At 36.5% G+C, this 17,886-nt stretch overlaps 1 protein-coding gene across 1 annotated transcript in view; it reads right to left on the bottom strand.

Annotated features, from left to right (window-relative positions):
* The window catches only part of CNTNAP2 (contactin associated protein 2), a 1,208,535-nt gene that overhangs the window by 202,045 nt on the left and 988,604 nt on the right, over positions 1–17,886 (bottom strand). The gene's annotated exons all lie outside the window — the stretch shown is intronic.

Raw genomic sequence — 17,886 nt, 5'->3', positions numbered from 1 at the left:
CAGTTCCATGCTAGCGGGTAACACTTTGCTGTTCATCTCCTTGTTAATGTTTTCTGAGAGGGAAAAAAATCCTAAAGCTTCCTAAAAGTGTATCTTTTTTGCTCTAGTTGCTGCCACTTATTATCCTAATGATACGACCTCTGCACACAAAGGAAACAGGGCTTCTTTTATATTTAACATTTTTTTGTATTATATTTAAAAAGAGAAATTAAAGACTAATTATCTGAAAAGGCTTGTCATCTTAGTACTGTCATTTCTAACATTAAGTGCCTAAGTCCAAAAAACCTAAACTTGTGAATCTAACCACGAGTATGCAGCTCAAACCCCATTTTAGTCAGCAAGATCACTAAAATTCAATTTGTAGTCATGTCTAAAAGCTCCTCATTTCAACTGCAGTGAGTAACCTGGTACCTTTTTCATGCCTGGACCTAATCACTATGCACAGTTACAACATTTTTCCTTTATCATTTCAAGAGACTAATCCAGCTTGTTGAGTCCAGGCATGTTGAGTGCTGTTTCTTCCAAATAGAAAATAAAATAAATGAAAATTAATTAGGTACCTTATCTCTCAGGTACTTTTTCTTTCCTTTTCTTTTTTTTTGACATAAACACACAGAAGGCCAAAAATATCCACAGAGTAAAAAACACACTATACATACTGTTAGGACTATACTTTTTGACACAAGACAAAGAGGAAGCAAAGTAAAGCCATCTATTTCTCTCTCCTTTTTCCCTTTCTTTTTAGCTGTACCTTGCTATGTAATTAAGTATCTAAAGTAAGCAACTTTCTGATCTAAAAATCAATTCCTTTGTTCAAAAATACCATAGAATGAAGGATGAATTCAGGATCTGGAAAAATTACTGAAGTGCACAGTGACTATAACTGGGAATCTGTAAGGACTTAAGGAAACGGAAAGTCTTTTTCATCTCTAACTTGGATGACTGCATGATCTGACTCATTAGATTGCTAACAACTGGGAAGCACAGCAGGGATCTGCGTGATCTGTGGTAATGCACAGAGTTTTCTAGTAGCACAGTAGCATTTTACGGTAGCGTCTCCAGTCATCATTTTCACTGGGTCCTTCTGAAGAGAAGGGAGGCAAAACATTCTTTTTAAAAGAAGCACAACTACAGTAATTAAGAAAATAACCATCACATTTTTGAAAGACAGTTCATTGGAACTCCTGTCTGTTCTCTGTGATGAAGAGAGCAATTAGAGATTTAATTACTAGAGTTTTTCAAGTAGTAGATGACTGTTTTCCTTAATCTGTATGTTCTTCCCCTTCAGAGCAGTTGCCTTTCTCCGTGGGCTCTTTGTATTGTTGAGATCATTAACCCTCTCTGGTTGGACACAGTTATACCAGGTGCTATGTTGGTGAGGTTGCTACAGGGGACTGTTAGAAAGGAAGGAAAATGGAGAGGACTAACCCTCACAGGCTGCTTCTCCAGATTATGCTAGGTTGTAGCATACCGCTTTTCACCCACAGATTGCAATGCCCTTTACAAAGGTCTTGTATTCATCAATTTGGAGACAGGCGATATAAGAAAAGGGAGATTAAAGGACTTTCCCTTTAAAAAAGAAAAGAGTGAATAACAAAGCCAGCTATGTAGACCTAATCTTCCATCTCTGCTAAAGACATGTGTCCATGGGACACACTCCCTTCTAATAGAGGATAAATGTAGGTCACCACTTTACTCTTTCTGAGATTCTCCTCTGAGACTGGCTTTCTCTGCTGATTGTTACTCTTTCAAAGAATGCTTTAAAGATGGACCTGTCTATTTAAAATAAAGAATTCTTCAAAGAGTGGTAAAAAGAAAACTATGGGAATTTCTCTTCCTTCTGTCCCCTCTCACAAAAAGAGCTAATATTTCAGCTCCAAATAGATGTCATAGGGCAGCCCTTTTCCTGTCACCAATAGCTTTCACCTTCTTTGAAGGAAATAAAAATGAGCAGTAGCAATTTTCTCCCTCTTTACTGATCATGTTTCTACTAATTTTAATATTTCATTAATGCATTCAGTGATATGGTCACTTTAAAGCTGTAGCCATGACAATAAAACTAAATGTTAGAAATTTCAGAAATAGCCTTATTTTCTGATAATCGCTTACTTGTCTCATCATTGTAGGAAATGCATTCTCTCCTGCACAGAAGCTATTGAGGGCTGGGAGTACTGGACTAAGAGTTGAAAGAAATGCATTGTCTTTTCTCCAGCAAAACCTGCGTAGTTCGTTTGCTCTTAATGAAAAAGGGATAATGATAGCTTTTGGCCCATGCATGCACAAAAAAGCCAAATACACTCAAGAGACTGAGTGGCTCTGTTATGCTTTTCTAAGGTACTTGTAGTTCCTCTGGACATACTAATCAGTGCTGACAAAGTCAAAAAAGTTATAAACCAAAGACTGATTATAATGCTTGACTTTGTACTACACACTTAGAAATAATCACAGCTGGAACACTCAATTCCTGCAAGTGATAATGTTTCTGCTGGTATTTAAAGACTTTGCACATTAAGTGGGTGGAGAAAGTCTCTGAAGTTTTTCCTCACCAAAGAAAATCCCCTTAAGAGAATAAAGATTGAATTCAGAGTGTGTCATATTCCTATTAATAGCCAAATGGGAGATGAATGAATCTGATCAAATCCTGTAATTATTACCAGGAGATATTGATGAAATCTCAGTGTAATTTTCTATTTTTAATTTCTTTTCCTATATATAACAGTCTGCAAAGTGCTTCAGGGTGCCTTTGAATGAAAGCAGCAGATATTAGTGTAAGATTTATCACTGTTTTGATTACGATCATCTACTTACTCTTTATAAGCATTCTGTGGTATGTAAAAAGAAATGCATTATGCATATATCAGCAGATGACATATTCAAAGTACTGATAAGACTGTATCACTATTAATTTGTTTATATAATGATTTCATATAACCAGACTTCTGTTACTGGAGTTATTTACTTTCTCCAATTTTGTTAGACATCACTTAATTATCAGTCCAGTCCTACACAGGAAAACACATAAAGAACATACTACAAGTAGGAATGGACTTAATTTTAAAAGATACACTTACATGAGCTGAGGAAGTGGAATTGTTTTGAGAATACAAATAAAACACCTACTGGATTGAAACTGCAGTGTTAAACACATTGTTTAATTATTAGCAGTGGTTTAAAGAATACAAACCCCCAAGTATTCCCATTTCAAAGGTATACAATTGTCCACCTCCCACAAGACCCAGTTTTTTACTATGCAAGCACCTCTATTGTAATCCCTGAATTTCCATAATCTATTTGAGAGGTATAAAGCAGTTTAGTCCAGCTAGTATCTGCAAATGAATGGCTGTATAAAAGATTGTGAAGGGTACAGATGTGCCAAGTATTAGTATTTTCTCTCTTCCAAAAATATTTGGCAAGAACTTTATTTATATTAGAACTGCTAAGAAGAGCTAATATTACAGAGAATTTAATGAACAATGCAATTTTGGCAGCAGTTTTAATAATCTGGAAGCAAGTTACTTGGAAATATGCAAGCTCTAATTAACAGGATTAAAAACAGGGCAAACAAAAGCTAGGATTAAAGCAGAACTAGCTAACTTTTGAAAGGTTTTGATAAAATTTAGTTAACTTTTTTATTTGCATACAATGCAGAACAAAAGCCATACTTTTAGATTCACCCTGTTCCCAGAGCTCTGCCCTTTTTAGGAATTGTAAACTGCCCACAATATACTCCAGGCTGAAACCTTTTATTTCCACTTGAATTTGCTGTTCTGAGGGATTCTTACAGATCTCTTGTCCCTTTCCCACGTCTTGTCACCTTAGATACCCCTATACATTACGTTGGAGCTAATGACTCACCCTTGATTTGGCTGCCTAGGGGTATTATAGAAAATTTCTCATTACTAAATGAGATCATATAGACTGACAAAAAGTCATAATTCAAGTTTTTTTCTACATTGGCATTGGATGGGCTGGGGTCCTACGAAATATGTTGTTCTCATATTTCTAAGAGAAAAACAAAGAAAAGTTTGAACTCTTAAAATTAAGACTAACCTTAAGGCAGTTATGTTTTTTCTCTAGCATGGTGGTAAAAAAATGAGAAAGTGCCACCAACCTTTAGCAACATGCACTTCATTATGATGTAACAGGTGTTTTGGTTGGGTAAGCAAAGCCTGTGTTCAGGTATAATTGTTAGCTATGGGCAAACAGGGTTTGCAAGCTGTTTGTTTCAATGGAAAATGCACAAGTAAACCAGGGAAGCTGTCTAGATTTTTATTTTTACTTTTGAGAGCACTCACCTCCTGGAAATCTAAACAATATGATGAAAGACCATGTAATCCCAGAACCCAAATTACTAACACAAACAAGTCCATCCTTTGACATGTATTAGTAAAGATAAATTATACCAGAGACATGAGGCTGATGATGCAGCAGGCTTAAGTAATCCTCATTTAGAAATTATAAAAGATTGAATAGATTAGATCAAATTAACTTAATACATAAGCATCACAGTCACAAATAGTCCTACCAGAAGAATGATGAACAAATTTAAGATACCCTCAATGACAATGAACTGCACAAAAGAAACAATGAAATTTGCATTTAGCACAAGTCACTCAAGTTACTTTCAAGAACTTCAAACCTTCTTTGAAGAAAAAACCAGTTTAAATTAGCCATGCAAAGACATGTTTAATTCATACTTTCTTCCTGGAATTGAGACTTAGATCTTCTTTTTTACTTTACACAGTCTGTCCCTCCCCTGACCTTTAAGATGAAAAAACTTTAAAATTACATTAGGAAATAAATTTGCTCCTTTGGACACCTCTCAAATCTTATAATCCCATAACACCAACCCTCTTAATTAAATGCAGGTTAATTTGAATCATTATAAACATCCTTATGAGGATTATATGCTTTAATAGTGATTAGAAAATGAGTACTTCATAAGGTATACAGAATATAATTAAAAAACTTGCTAATAAAATGCCTATTTTTAAAAAAAGTTAATAGCATCTTATTTATTTATTTTTTACAAAAACCTTAAAACACCACAAGTCTTCCAAAGACAGAGTGTCTAAACAACACTTTCCGGTATGACCAGGCATGTAAGATTCAGCTGAACAATTTAAGATGCTTGATGCTGAAATTGTATCACCACAAAATTTATACAAGCAGTTTGGTGACAATTTCTGAGTTACAAAGTTGACAGGAAACTTGTTCCATTTCTTCCCTTTTCTCTGCTTGGCAAGAGATGAGACACAGAAACCTCTGGCAACTCAGAAGGAACTTTGAAGGCCAGAAGGTATGCCAATGCTCTCACAGCACTGCCTGATTCTGCATGTGTTGGAGATATGAAGTGAGATATCTGGGGAAATTGCTGAGAATTGCATCTCATTTAAAAACTCCATCAGGAAGGAGATTGAGATAGTTTAGACTGGTTCTACAGGGCTCTTTCCTGAAAGGACTTCTCGACTTTCCTTTTAAATAAAAGTTTGTGAGAAACCGAATAAACACAGCAAAAGGTGAATAATGGAGAGAGCAAACTGGGCTCTGCTTTCTTTTGAACAATATGGATCAATTTCAGGGGATAATCTGCCTTTTCTGAGTATCTGCTCATATTCTCCTTTCAGCCAAACAGTGTAGACAGAAGGTCTCTCCTTCAAGTGCAGTAGCTCCTCTTATGGACTTCATTTCTTCAGTGTTCCCTCCCAGGAAAAAAAAAAAAAAATTTGGGGCTTCCGTTCTTTTGGGGTCCAGCAACTCCTCTGACTCGACTGTCATATTTTAAGATATTTTAAAAATGGAATCAGGAATCCTACCATGCTGTAACTGATTGCCAGCACCTCTAGATCTTTGCATCTGTCAATAATTTAACCGATTTTCTGACTCAGTTTCAAATTTTTTTAAGTAAGGCAGGGAATGTGTGTGACATTTCCTTTGGGTGAAATGCCGAATCTTGTATTGGGATGTCTCTTCTGCCTTTGGTGATTATGGAGACAAGATTCCTTGGGATTCAGCTGAAGCCAAGAAAAGAAACTTCTTCTGTGGTTCTAGAGCTGAAATGAGATGTTACAGGAATTTTCCAAGAAAAATTGACATTGGAAAGGGAAAATAGCTTGCCCAAATAAACTTTTTGTTTGTTTGTTTGTTAAAAATGTCATTTAGCATTTTAAAACAGTATGATTGTTTTATCTCAAAATATTTCAAAATTGAAAATATCTTCTGAAAAATACTAGTTAATAAATAAAAATATTAAAAATAACCCACAGTTCACAATACCAAAAAAGCTTTCCTGTCATCCTTAGAAAATTTTAAATTTTTTTTTTAATGACAGAAACATGAGAAAACTCTGTTTTCAACATGTATAATCAAATGAAGGACAATATATTAAGTGGTCCATCCAACTATTCAGCATGTCTCAGGAAGTGAAATGTCTTTCTTCCTAATCACTTTGACAATGAGAAACCTGTATTCATTCCATGATTCATTCACACATGCTAAAACTTCCCATGAACTGGCAGGCTATCTTAGCTCTGAGGGAAGAAAATCACGAAGGACTGTCCTGAGTATTAACACCTGTTTCAAAAATTCTCTAATTTAAAACCCCAACCATTGTTAAAAGCATTTTTGTACATTTGAATGCACTATGGTAACAATAACATTTTCTGTGTACCCACTAAAAGCAGTTATCTAATGAAATGTGTGATTTTAATATCTGTACTATTGAATATACTACTGCAAGATCTATACAGATAAATGATAAATTCTTTGCAGTTATCCATTATACTATCCACAAGCCTTTGGATCATGTTCTATCAAACTATCAGACCAAATGTGCTTCTGGCAGATTTTTAAGGCAAAAGGATCTGTATTGGAAGAAATATTAAAAATCTCAGAGCAGCAGCTCAGAGGCTTCATTTCTTGGAGTTCTTGACAACTTTGACAGTTTTATTTTGTATGACTGAAAGAGCTAAATAAAAATAATTGAGTATGGCATGACAAAATAACAGATGGCTATAGTTAATGCTGACTTCAGCCCTTACATGCCTGTTGAGTTCAATAAAGTACTAAAGTGCATAACTTAGTGTTGAATTTGGTCCAGAAAACTTAATGAAGTATGGGACTTATGCACCTAGAAGATTTCAGTAAAACCCAATTGTATAAACATTTACTATTGCTCCTACCCTCCACTGGCACTTCCTGTAATGTTCATCCTTATATCACATCTATGCATATACCTCACACAACACTGAAACCAATCTATGCTTCACATAAAGGTACTATGGGGAACATAAGGGTGCTGTGATTTAGCTCACCCCTTCAGTCGCTTGTATAGTTATGACACCAAATTTTGGGGGGAAAATCTAGGTTGATCACACCTTTTAATCAAGTGCTTGATCAGGTAACCTCACAAAATCTTCTTGATACATATGATAAGTGTGCCTAAAAAAGGGCAATGAATCTGGTGAAGGGTCTAGAGCACAAGTCTTATGAGAAGCGGCTGAAGGAACTGGGCTTGTTTAGTCTGAAGAAAAGGAGGCTGAGGGGAGACCTTATGGCTCTCTACAACTACCTGAAAGGAGGTTGTAGTGAGGTGAGTGTTGGTCTCTTCTCCCAAGCAACAACTGATAGGACAAGAGGAAATGGCGTCAAGTTGTGCCAGCAGAGGTTTAGATTGGATATTGGGAAAATTTTCATCAACAAAAGGGTTGCCAAGCATTGGAACAGGCTGCTCAGGGAAGGGGTTGAGTCACCATCCCTGGAGGTATTAAAAGATGTTTAGATGTGGCACTTAGGGACATGGTTTAGTCATGGACTTGGAAGCGCTAGGTTAACAGTTGGACTTGATGATCTTAGACATGGTTTAGTCGTGGACTTGGAAGTGCTAGGTTAACAGTTGGACTCGATGATCTTAATGGTCTTTTCCAACCCAAATAATTCTATGATTCTATAAGTAGGTTTTTTCTGTCTTCCAAATTTGTATTTCCTGGTAAGCATTTTTCATGCTTATCCTCCCCTTTGTCTGTTTATGCCAAACTATTATTTCATTTGGGCTTGTTTATTCTTAGTATAGATATCTGAGCCCTTTTAGCCTTACTTTTGGGCTTCTGTAAAATACAGTTTGTTAGTAAGCATAAATCTGTCTTACATGAAAAGTGTTGTATTCAGGTATGTTGGATTCTGCTCCGTGTAAAAAATTACACTTATCCTACTTCTGTATCACAAGTGACATTTTGGAAGACACAGAAAAATTACATTACTTGCTAGACATCACGTGGAAAATAAGCATACCAGCATCCTTCTTCTAAATAATAAACTAAGTAGCCAATAAAGACACAAAAGATGGGGAAAGAAGCAATGTCATATATTATTAAAAGTAAAATTCCAAGAGAAGTTACTGTTCAGCTATTTATTTCCTTTCTGTAAAGGTCCCAACCACAACAGTACTTATTTTTAAGAAAACTTAGGTATTTGAACCTATTTTTTCAGTAAACTACTATTCTGAACTCAACCTTTAATTGTAACAACCAGAACATCTTGCTTCCTGTATCTAGAATCAGTTCTCATTCTTGACATACCATACTTTTATGGTATTACACATGATCTGCTAATTGTCTCCCCCCAGAAGACCTCAGTTTTCCTTCAGTCATTAGAGGTTACTATCACACTGTACTTTAATTTTCTCTCCAGTCTCAGTCCCAGAAGATTTCTTCCCCTCTTACTTTCGTGGGTGTGTGGAAGAAGGCAAACCCACAACAGTGATGCTTCTCTCAAAGGGGCACTTACCCTAGCAGGACAGATGACCAGTCTTATATAGTCTTTATAATGTACCACACAGCTTGTACACCTGCAGCTCCTTATTCAGCATGAGGATTTCTTTAACCTACTGCTGTCTGGAGCTGGAATCAGTGACCCTACAATTTATGGGGTTTTTTTCAGCTTATCTAATAAATAGAAAAGTTGTTTCTAACTGTGAAATGATTAGCAAAAGTTCTCTCAAAACAAATCTGCTTTTTCCTAACTACTTAAAACCATCTCTCAATATAGTGACGTCATCAGGTTAATGGTTTTTTGATGTTCTTGTCATCATTTATTTGTTTTGTTTGACCTATGAAAGGTAGACCCCTTAAATTATCCTGGAACTGATAAGGAGATGGGGAACAAACAGGTATTTCAAACATTAAGCCATGCCAAAGCCAAATCGAAGAAAAAAATTCTAACTGTCATTGTTAAAAAATATAAAGCAAAATCCAGCAAAAAAAACTTAAAGGATTACTACAAATTGTGCTATAAACATAATACATGGTGTTGCTACATCTACTGAAGAAGGAAAGTGGGGTTTATTATCATGAAAGTGCTCTAGTTGGAAAAGAATATCCCACTACAAAACATTTTAAATGTGCCCCCATTCATCAGAAATAATTATCTGAAATTGAATGCTCCAAGATATTCAAGTGCACTGAAAAGCAATGGTGCAGTATAGAGGTAATTAACAGATGTCTTCATTTTGTAAACACTTTGCTATAAAGCACAAGCAAAACATGGATACTTTCCCTTACTTTCCCTCTGAATGTAAACATGCACATATGTCTCTCAGAATTAATTTAATTCAATTAGGTTTATTTTTTAGTGCTTTTGCTAAAAAGACAGATGACCTTGTTTTGCAGTGATATGCAACCGTATCCATAGGTTAATTTCTTTATGGCCTTTTCATGTTTTTATGATACCCTTACCTCTTGTCTGCATGTGTGTATATCCACACATATGTATTACCGTAACAGGGAAGATGAGAAAGGATACTAAACAAGGTACTTACTGAAGTTTTAAAAAACTGTATTCCTGTAATGTGTACAACCGTGTCACCCCCAAGTGGCAGCTGGGTTCCATGGGGTTGTAGCTAGAGATTATCCCACTGCATTTACTCACAGCATTATGAGACAACTGAGTGACCGAGACTAGGACTTGAGCTACAGGGAAGGTATAGCATGCTATACTTCTTGCTAAATATTAGGCCAAATGCCTTGTTTAGAAAAGTCTGTTTTGCAGCACTGACTGTAGAAAGTCAAGTATTTGTTTAGCATTTCGTTGGTCACACGTATACAGGATTGGTGACCTATTCAATAGACAGATTGCTCTACTTTATTGCTCTGATAGATTTCCATTATCTTCCCTGTTAGCCTTTGAGCTCAACTCTCCTTATAATACACATCACCACTTTTTCCTTAACAAAAGACTGAAGCAAACTTAGCAGAACTCACCATTCATTTCCTAAAGCAATTCCCTCTGAGCTGAGCCTGTCTTTTTCTAGCAAAATACTTGATGAATGCCCCCCAAGACTTTTTACTGCATAGTGTGCTGTCACAGCCCTGACTGTGTAGACTGAAAAGGCTCTGGGCCACAGGTTTCTAATAACCCGTGACAATACGGTCATGGCCAAAGGAGGCTGATGATGAAATGAGTGAGAAGTCCTAATACCCCCACCTTATCCATAAGAATGGTACTTTTCAGGACTCCAAGCAATTCTTGGTCGACCTTGTAGGGAAGCCGAACCTGAAGCAACCAGATTGTGCTTCTCTGATCTTTCAGGCTGTGGCATTTTTATCAGCATTAGGTGAAGACAGAAATTAAAATGTACTACTTTGTGTTCAAAGGTCTAGCACCTAGAGTATTTGCAGTTGGTACACTGAGAGCCTTGACAAAATTGTGCTGCATTTTAATGGAATATGTTAATTTTCCAAATGTTGATGTATCTTTTCATTTCTGATGGCTTGAATGTAGTTTACTGCAGATGCTTCTTGCCTTAAAATAAGTCCATGACATAAAAGTTGCCTCATGGATGTAAGGATACCAAGAAGTCTCTCAGTTCTACCTGTAAGCAAAGACTATACAGGCAATGCATGAGAGGCTGCAGTCACTAAGGACAGCTCTCTGGTATTGCAGGCAGCTGCATCACCTAATCTTCTGCAGGACCTGATCGCATCTGTACTGATTTTATCTGGGAGGGAGCTAATTGTCGTCACAGTAGCTCCCATGGTGCCATGTTTTGGATTTGTGACCAAAACAGTATTGATAACACAGGGATGTTTTAGTTACTGCTGAGTAGTGCTTACACAGCATCAAGGCCTTTTCTGCTTCCCAGCCCATCCCACCAGCGAGCAGGCTGGGGGAGCACAAGAAGCTGGGAGGGGACACAGCCGGGACAGCTGACCCCAACTGACCCAAGGGATATCCCATTCCATATGACATCACACTCAGCAATGTGGGGAAGAAAGAGGAAGGGGGGACATTTGGAGTGATGGTGTTTGTCTTCCCAAGTAACCATTACACACAGCGGAGCCCGGCTTTCCTGGAGATGGCTGAACCTGCCTGATGATGGGAAGTAGCGAATAAATTCCTTATTTTGCTTTGCTCATGAATGCAGCTTTTTCTTTACCTATTAAACTGTCTTCGTCACAACCCATGAGTTTTTGCACTTTTCCAATTCTCTCCTCCATCCCAATGAGGGGCTGTGAGCAAGCAGCTGTGTGGGGCTTAGCAGCCTACTCTGGTTAAGCCACAACAACACCCCAGATTAGGAAGAATTTGTTCCTCCCCAGTACTCTTATCTGAAAGCTATTCCAGAACTTCATTCTTCATGGCTAGAAATCCTGGCTTCCAGGTTTAATATATTGGTAAATATTTGATTCACAGGACACTATTATCTGTGTTCATCAGTGTCTGCTAGCATAAATATTTCTTCCTCATTCATGTTTACCTCAATGTATTTTTAGAGAAAATGATGCTACGTTTTAGCACCTGGGAGGCGGAAGACAATGCAGAGACAAATAAGCTGCTGCTAACCCCAACTATTGTGTGCACATAACACTGTGCGAAGATTGTAGTTCAGCCCTGAAAACCAGCCTGGCTCCACGGACAAGAACCATAGCTGAGCAAATAAGTCTTGACAAAAGCCTTCTGAAGAATATAAGAATAGAAGAAATGTTCTGTAGGATCAGAACAATAGTCCACCTGCTCCATCATCCTGTTGCGGACAGTGGCAATAAGAGATGCTACTCAGGGCAAACATGTGAGCGTGGCCACTTTTGTCACACATTCACTTTTCACTCCTACACCACCTACCATGACTGCGTTAAAAATGTTACAGGGTGCACAGTGCTTACAGAATCCATTGATGGACCTGTTTTCCATTAATCTGTTAAATCCTTTTCTGAACCTACTAATGATGTCTGCTTGAACAGCTTCCTCTGGCAACAAGTTCCAGAAGTTTACTAGTGGCTGTGTAAAGTAGTACTTTCTTCCTCATCTGTTTTAAGCTGGTACAGGTCTGTACCAGCTTTTAGTGTCTTTGTGTTATGCTCCTATGCACTATGGTATGTTAACAGTGTTCTGTTGTATGTAAACTTCCCTTCCTGTTTTTCTTTATCAAATGAGAAAAAGTGGCCCCATGTGCATCCAACAACAATACAGTGAAATTACCCCAGTTCCTTCTGAGCAAGGCAGATCTTAAGGGCACAAAATAAACAGAAATAGAGTCATTGAGGAAACTATGTTCAAGTATCTTTAAGGAAGGGGAGTTCAGAAACAGAAAGGTATGAGCTCACTGTTTTCTAAGGTCTTCAAACTCTTTTCTAAAGTTTTCACACAAAAAAAAAAAATGTTTACAAACAATAATAACCTGTTTTAAGTTTACAGAGGACTCATTGACAATAAACGCAACAGAACCTGGAGGTTTGCAGATACATTCTTCAGCTCTATCAGTATAATTCATACTGAGCTTATAAGGATTTATACAAGGTCCTAGATGATTTGCAAGCATTACTACATCAGAATCAGAAACTGAAAACATATAAGAATCATGAGGAGGTAGGTGCTATACATATTGGAAGTACATCACTGGAAGGTTCTGAAGAAGGTTAAGTAAGTTAAGAAAGTTAAGTAAGGGGAGGTATAAAAGATCAACTGATTTGTTGAACTCTGGAACAGTTGAATAACTGCTTAGCTGACCTTCAGTAACCATTACAGAAATTTGAAAAAAACCCTAAAAAAGTTGTTACCAGAAATAATAAGAGTTTTGTGTTTCTTGAATTATGGGATAAAATTCATTCTAGATCAATGACAGGAGTAAGCATGAAGCAGTTAAGTGGTTGAGTCTTTTCAAAAAATACCCTTGAAATCATTAAAATAAGATTTTTGTTTTGTTTTAGATTCCTACAAAGAAAGAAAACATACGCTTAATACAATTTCAAAATACTTTCTTATTTTGTTTATATGGGTTGCCTCCAGTTTTCATCGTTCAATTTATGCTGTGACAAGACTTGCAATTGACTCCATTCCTCCATTTCTGTTTCATGTTCACTTCCTTGACTCGAAGATGAAAACAATTAACAAAATAGATTAGATAATTTAGTACCTCCATGAAACTTGCATTTCCTTGGGATTAGGTCTTTTCTAGGGAGTTGTAATTAAAATAAAAGTCAGTATGCATTCTGGCAGTTCTATTATGCATTATTTATATATTCTTCTTGTGTTGAGAATCCTTTAGACATGGTTAGCCACCTTGTTTTCCAGGAAATCCTGAATGACAGTAGGCAACACTTCTAATCATTATTCATTCTACTACCCTTACAAATACCTAGTAAGTATAAAATAAGTGCTGGTCCCCAACTAAGTGCCTAGCAAAAAATAATTTGCAGTTTGTGAAGATGACAGGCCTTACTGTCAAACCAGATCTTTGAGGTCTTCTTGGCAAGAAAAAAAAATCAGGGTATTTATGTGTAAAGGTGACAAGGATAAATGCCTCAGCAACTGAAGTCACATAAAGTGTCCAGATTGATGGAGAAGATGTATATGACATCATAGATTTTAAAAAAATTCATGTAGTTTCCCAGGAAACACAAAATTATGATGAAGCATCAGTTTTCATTCTCTGCAGTTTTAGTGGCAATCCCTTTTCTAAAGAAGTAATAGCACGCAGCAGTGCTAATAAAATTTCCCTCAAAATCTTCAGCCTTGGAGCACCTGCCTCTCCATAAAGTCCCCAGTTGTGGGGAAATGCATTCTCCATTCTCTATAGTAATGATGCATTTCTGTTGCCAATGATGAGAAATGAAATCAATTGTGTAATGTTTTGAATATGTTGTCCTTTGGATAAAGCTGATTTTCTTCCAAATGAATCCATAGAGTCTATATTATTAGACACAGTTTCAAACTACAGCTTTTTAATCTGAATACTTCCAATCCAGTGTTTAGTAAGCTCCATTATAGAATGTTCAAATATATATTTCATTTAAACTACTTCTGGAGTTTTCAGAAAGGTTCCACACTGGTGTATTTCCACCTGCTGAAACGAGCCTCTCTCCATTTGGCAACACTCCCTTCTTCCTACCACGACAAAAGTGAAGGTGCTGTCTAAGTGGACAACTGATTGAGAAAAAGTGGCATTGCCACATCTGTAACTTCGTGCACGTGTCTGTAACTAGACAAAGGAGACCTCTGAGTCCTCCAGGAGCATGACTCTCACCCTACAGTATTGATTGACCATAGTGGAAAACCTGAACTATTGTAAAAGGAACATTATTAGCCAGTAGCTTGTATTTCCTTTTGAACATCTAAAACTTACCCTTGGTATTTTCAATACAAGTGAGTCACACAAGTGTTCCCAGACACAACTAGCAAGTGTTTTACAGAGTGCCAAACAAATATTTTTATCAAGTTGCAATGTATTTGTGTTTCTCTGTGGTTGAGACAGACAGTAAGCTCTTCATTTAAACCAATCTCTAATTTTCAAAACAATTGGAGCTGATGTTGGATCTTTGTGGTTTTAGGAGTAAAAAACCATAAAAATCAGAATAGGTTATTGATACCTCTTTGACTGAAGACACTAACATTGTTTTATTTTCCAGAAAATAAGCAAAATGGCAAATATTCAAAAATACAAGCAGAGAATAAGTTTCTGTACAATATTGTTTGCATTCTGCTGAAATAGAGATGATAGTGGATGAAACCTGAAAGTGATCTATATCAGTCCTGAGACTTTGCTATGAAACATTATTCTTAATAAATTATTTTTATAACAAAGATTTATTTTATGATGTGTTGTCAGTACAACTGTTTCTCCTCTGAGACAAGCATATGAAAGTCGCATTACTTACATTGACAATTATTAATTACTTTCTTTTAATGTAATACAGCCCAGGATACCAGTGAGGATCAATGATCTATTATTGTATTTGGTCTTTCATGATCACAAGGAAAGCCAGTACTTATTGTAAATTATTACAATACTAAATTATGAGATTCCATTGGTCTGCTTTTTTACAGTATGTGTCCATAATATCATATGATGACATACAAAAGCTGTCAAACTAATGCCAATTGTAACAGTTAACTATTGGAAATAATAACTGTTTTAGGATGAGTTTCTGCCAAAGACCTATCTCCCTGTGATCGAATTCCCACACATGATAATCTTCAATGTCTTGCTCCTCTTCCACTTTCTCACAAGCCCCACATTTTTCCCTCTTCAGCTCTTCCACTTTTCACCTATCCCCTAATTAAATCATACTGTATCTTCTTAATTATCCTTTTGTGGCTTTCCATTATAAAATTGAGATGAAAATATCCCTTTTTAAAAATTCTCTTCATAGGAGAGTTTACAAAGATGCCTCAGATTAACAATTGTGTCTGTATAGTTTCAATTCCCTTTTCATAGATTTTGTGGCTTTCATCCCTTGTTGCTGGATTCTGACTAAAACAGTTCAGTTGCTCAACTTTTTATTTTATTTTTTGGCAAATCTATTCTTGTGAGGGGGCATAAGAAAGAGAGTCTTCTGTTGTCAACTGTCTCTGATTTCCTGCCATTCTGCACACCCACCATGAAAAGCTCCAGATCATTCTTCCAAGAATACCACAAATTCCCTTTATATGAAGGTCAGATGACACATCTCTACAAAAATAACTGTATATAAGTCCTTTTATAAAACTTAGGTCGTAATAGTCTCTGTGTAGATGTAATCATACACATTTCTGCACTAACATTCAGTTGGTAGGCTAAAAAACCAAATACATGATTTTCTTAATTGTACAACTAAAACAATGATATAACTAGAGATATAATTTTCCATTTCCCCCTACAAACTTGAACTATTTCATTCACACATTGTTATGCTTACCACCTACAAAAAGTGCTCCGTATAAAAACCTCTCAGTTAAAAGACTGAATCAGCATAAATATTTCTAAGAGGTGAAGTACATGAGTAACACCGGCATTCAGAAAACACACGATTTAGCAAATGAAGCTGAACTACTACTCTGATAATGAAAGCAAGAACAAAAACATGTTTTGCCTACATTTTGATTCCTTATAATACATATTTCATCATGTTTTGCAGATGGCAAGAATAAAACTGACATAGAGCCAGGGAAGAAACAGACCCTGAATTTTGCAAAAAACCTGCATCTTGTTCAGACTACTTACACACAGAAAGTGAACTAACTCATAATCTACTAGAACACTGCTGAATTCATCTGAGAAACAAAGTCAGCTGCCAGACAGAGGAGTGTTTCCAGATGCCTTTCTTTCTCCTATTTACTGAGGTGGGTTTTTTTATTTTTGTCTATTGTTTTGTTACACCCCCCTGACAGGCAAAAATGTATCAACAAATAAACATAATTTGAATCACAGTACTCTCTTTGCCTTCTCTCAAAATACAGAAAATCTTAGGTCTGTAATTTTATGAGGACTTTATAGCCCATCATAAGACAGTTGCATCATTTTTCAACTAAATCAAGTCCACAAATTTCAGGAAATGCATGTAAGCCAGCAACAGCATGTCGTTTAACAAACAGTAGAAAATAACTGCAAGATCCCAGTATTATGAAGCCTAACCCCTGCAAGCTCTGCAACTGGACACTTCAATATTCAGCTTGGACAGCTTGTTAAATATAATAGAGTTAAAAAGTTATTCCTTACCCATTTCCTATAAATGCAATAGGAAATTAAAAACTGAAGTATGCATTCAGAGGGTGCAGTAACTCTCAATGCCTTTACTTCAGGTTTTTTCATCATATCTATGCTCTTCCGTGGCAACAGGGAAGATACACAATTCTACAAAAGGTTGTTAGAAATACCTGATTTAGTCATCAATAGCTGGTTTAAATCAAGTGTTCTAGTCTTTGAAAGGGTCCCTGTTGTGCTTACATCACCTTCACATTAAAACAAGCTATGTGTGTTTATAGATATATTTATATACACACACATGCTTACATATAAATATACATACAAAGAGGTAACCAACTCAAGCTGAAACATGGGAAATTTTGATTAGATATAAGGAAAAATTTTTCATCACGACAGTGATCAAACACTGGCACAAGTTGTCCAGAGGGATTCTGGGATGTCCATCCTCAGAGGTGTTCAGGACTCAGAAGGACACAGCCCTTAGCCACCCAGTCTGATTCTGTCGGCCCTGAGCAGTAGGTCAGACTAGATGACCCCTGGACTCCACTTCCAGACTGAATTACTCTGTGATCTGATGAGCGTATGTATGTATAGATGAGTATAGTGCAAAACCTAAACACCCTCAAAGAGGCTCTGAATTGATCTGTCTTTAGCAAAAGTATTTAACAAACTTAAGCTTCTGCTGCCTAGATCAGTTTTCCCAATCATCTCCTCAGTTCTTTACCTTACAGTTAAACAAGACAACATTTATCTTTATACCAAACATCTTTTTGCTTTTCTCCAGCTTTCACAACAGAAGATGATGACATTTCCTGTTTATCCTTTAGCTCTATTCTGCTTCACAATCATCACATATGGTAATTTAACAGTTAATAAAGTGATATTAATAAAGTAAGCTAATAAATTATATTTCTGAGCTTTCTGGTCAC

Source organism: Strix uralensis, chromosome 1 (genome assembly GCF_047716275.1).
Source record: "Strix uralensis isolate ZFMK-TIS-50842 chromosome 1, bStrUra1, whole genome shotgun sequence".
In the NCBI taxonomy this organism is placed as follows: Eukaryota; Metazoa; Chordata; class Aves; order Strigiformes; family Strigidae; genus Strix; species Strix uralensis.
This window is presented reverse-complemented; position numbering and strand designations above follow the sequence as displayed.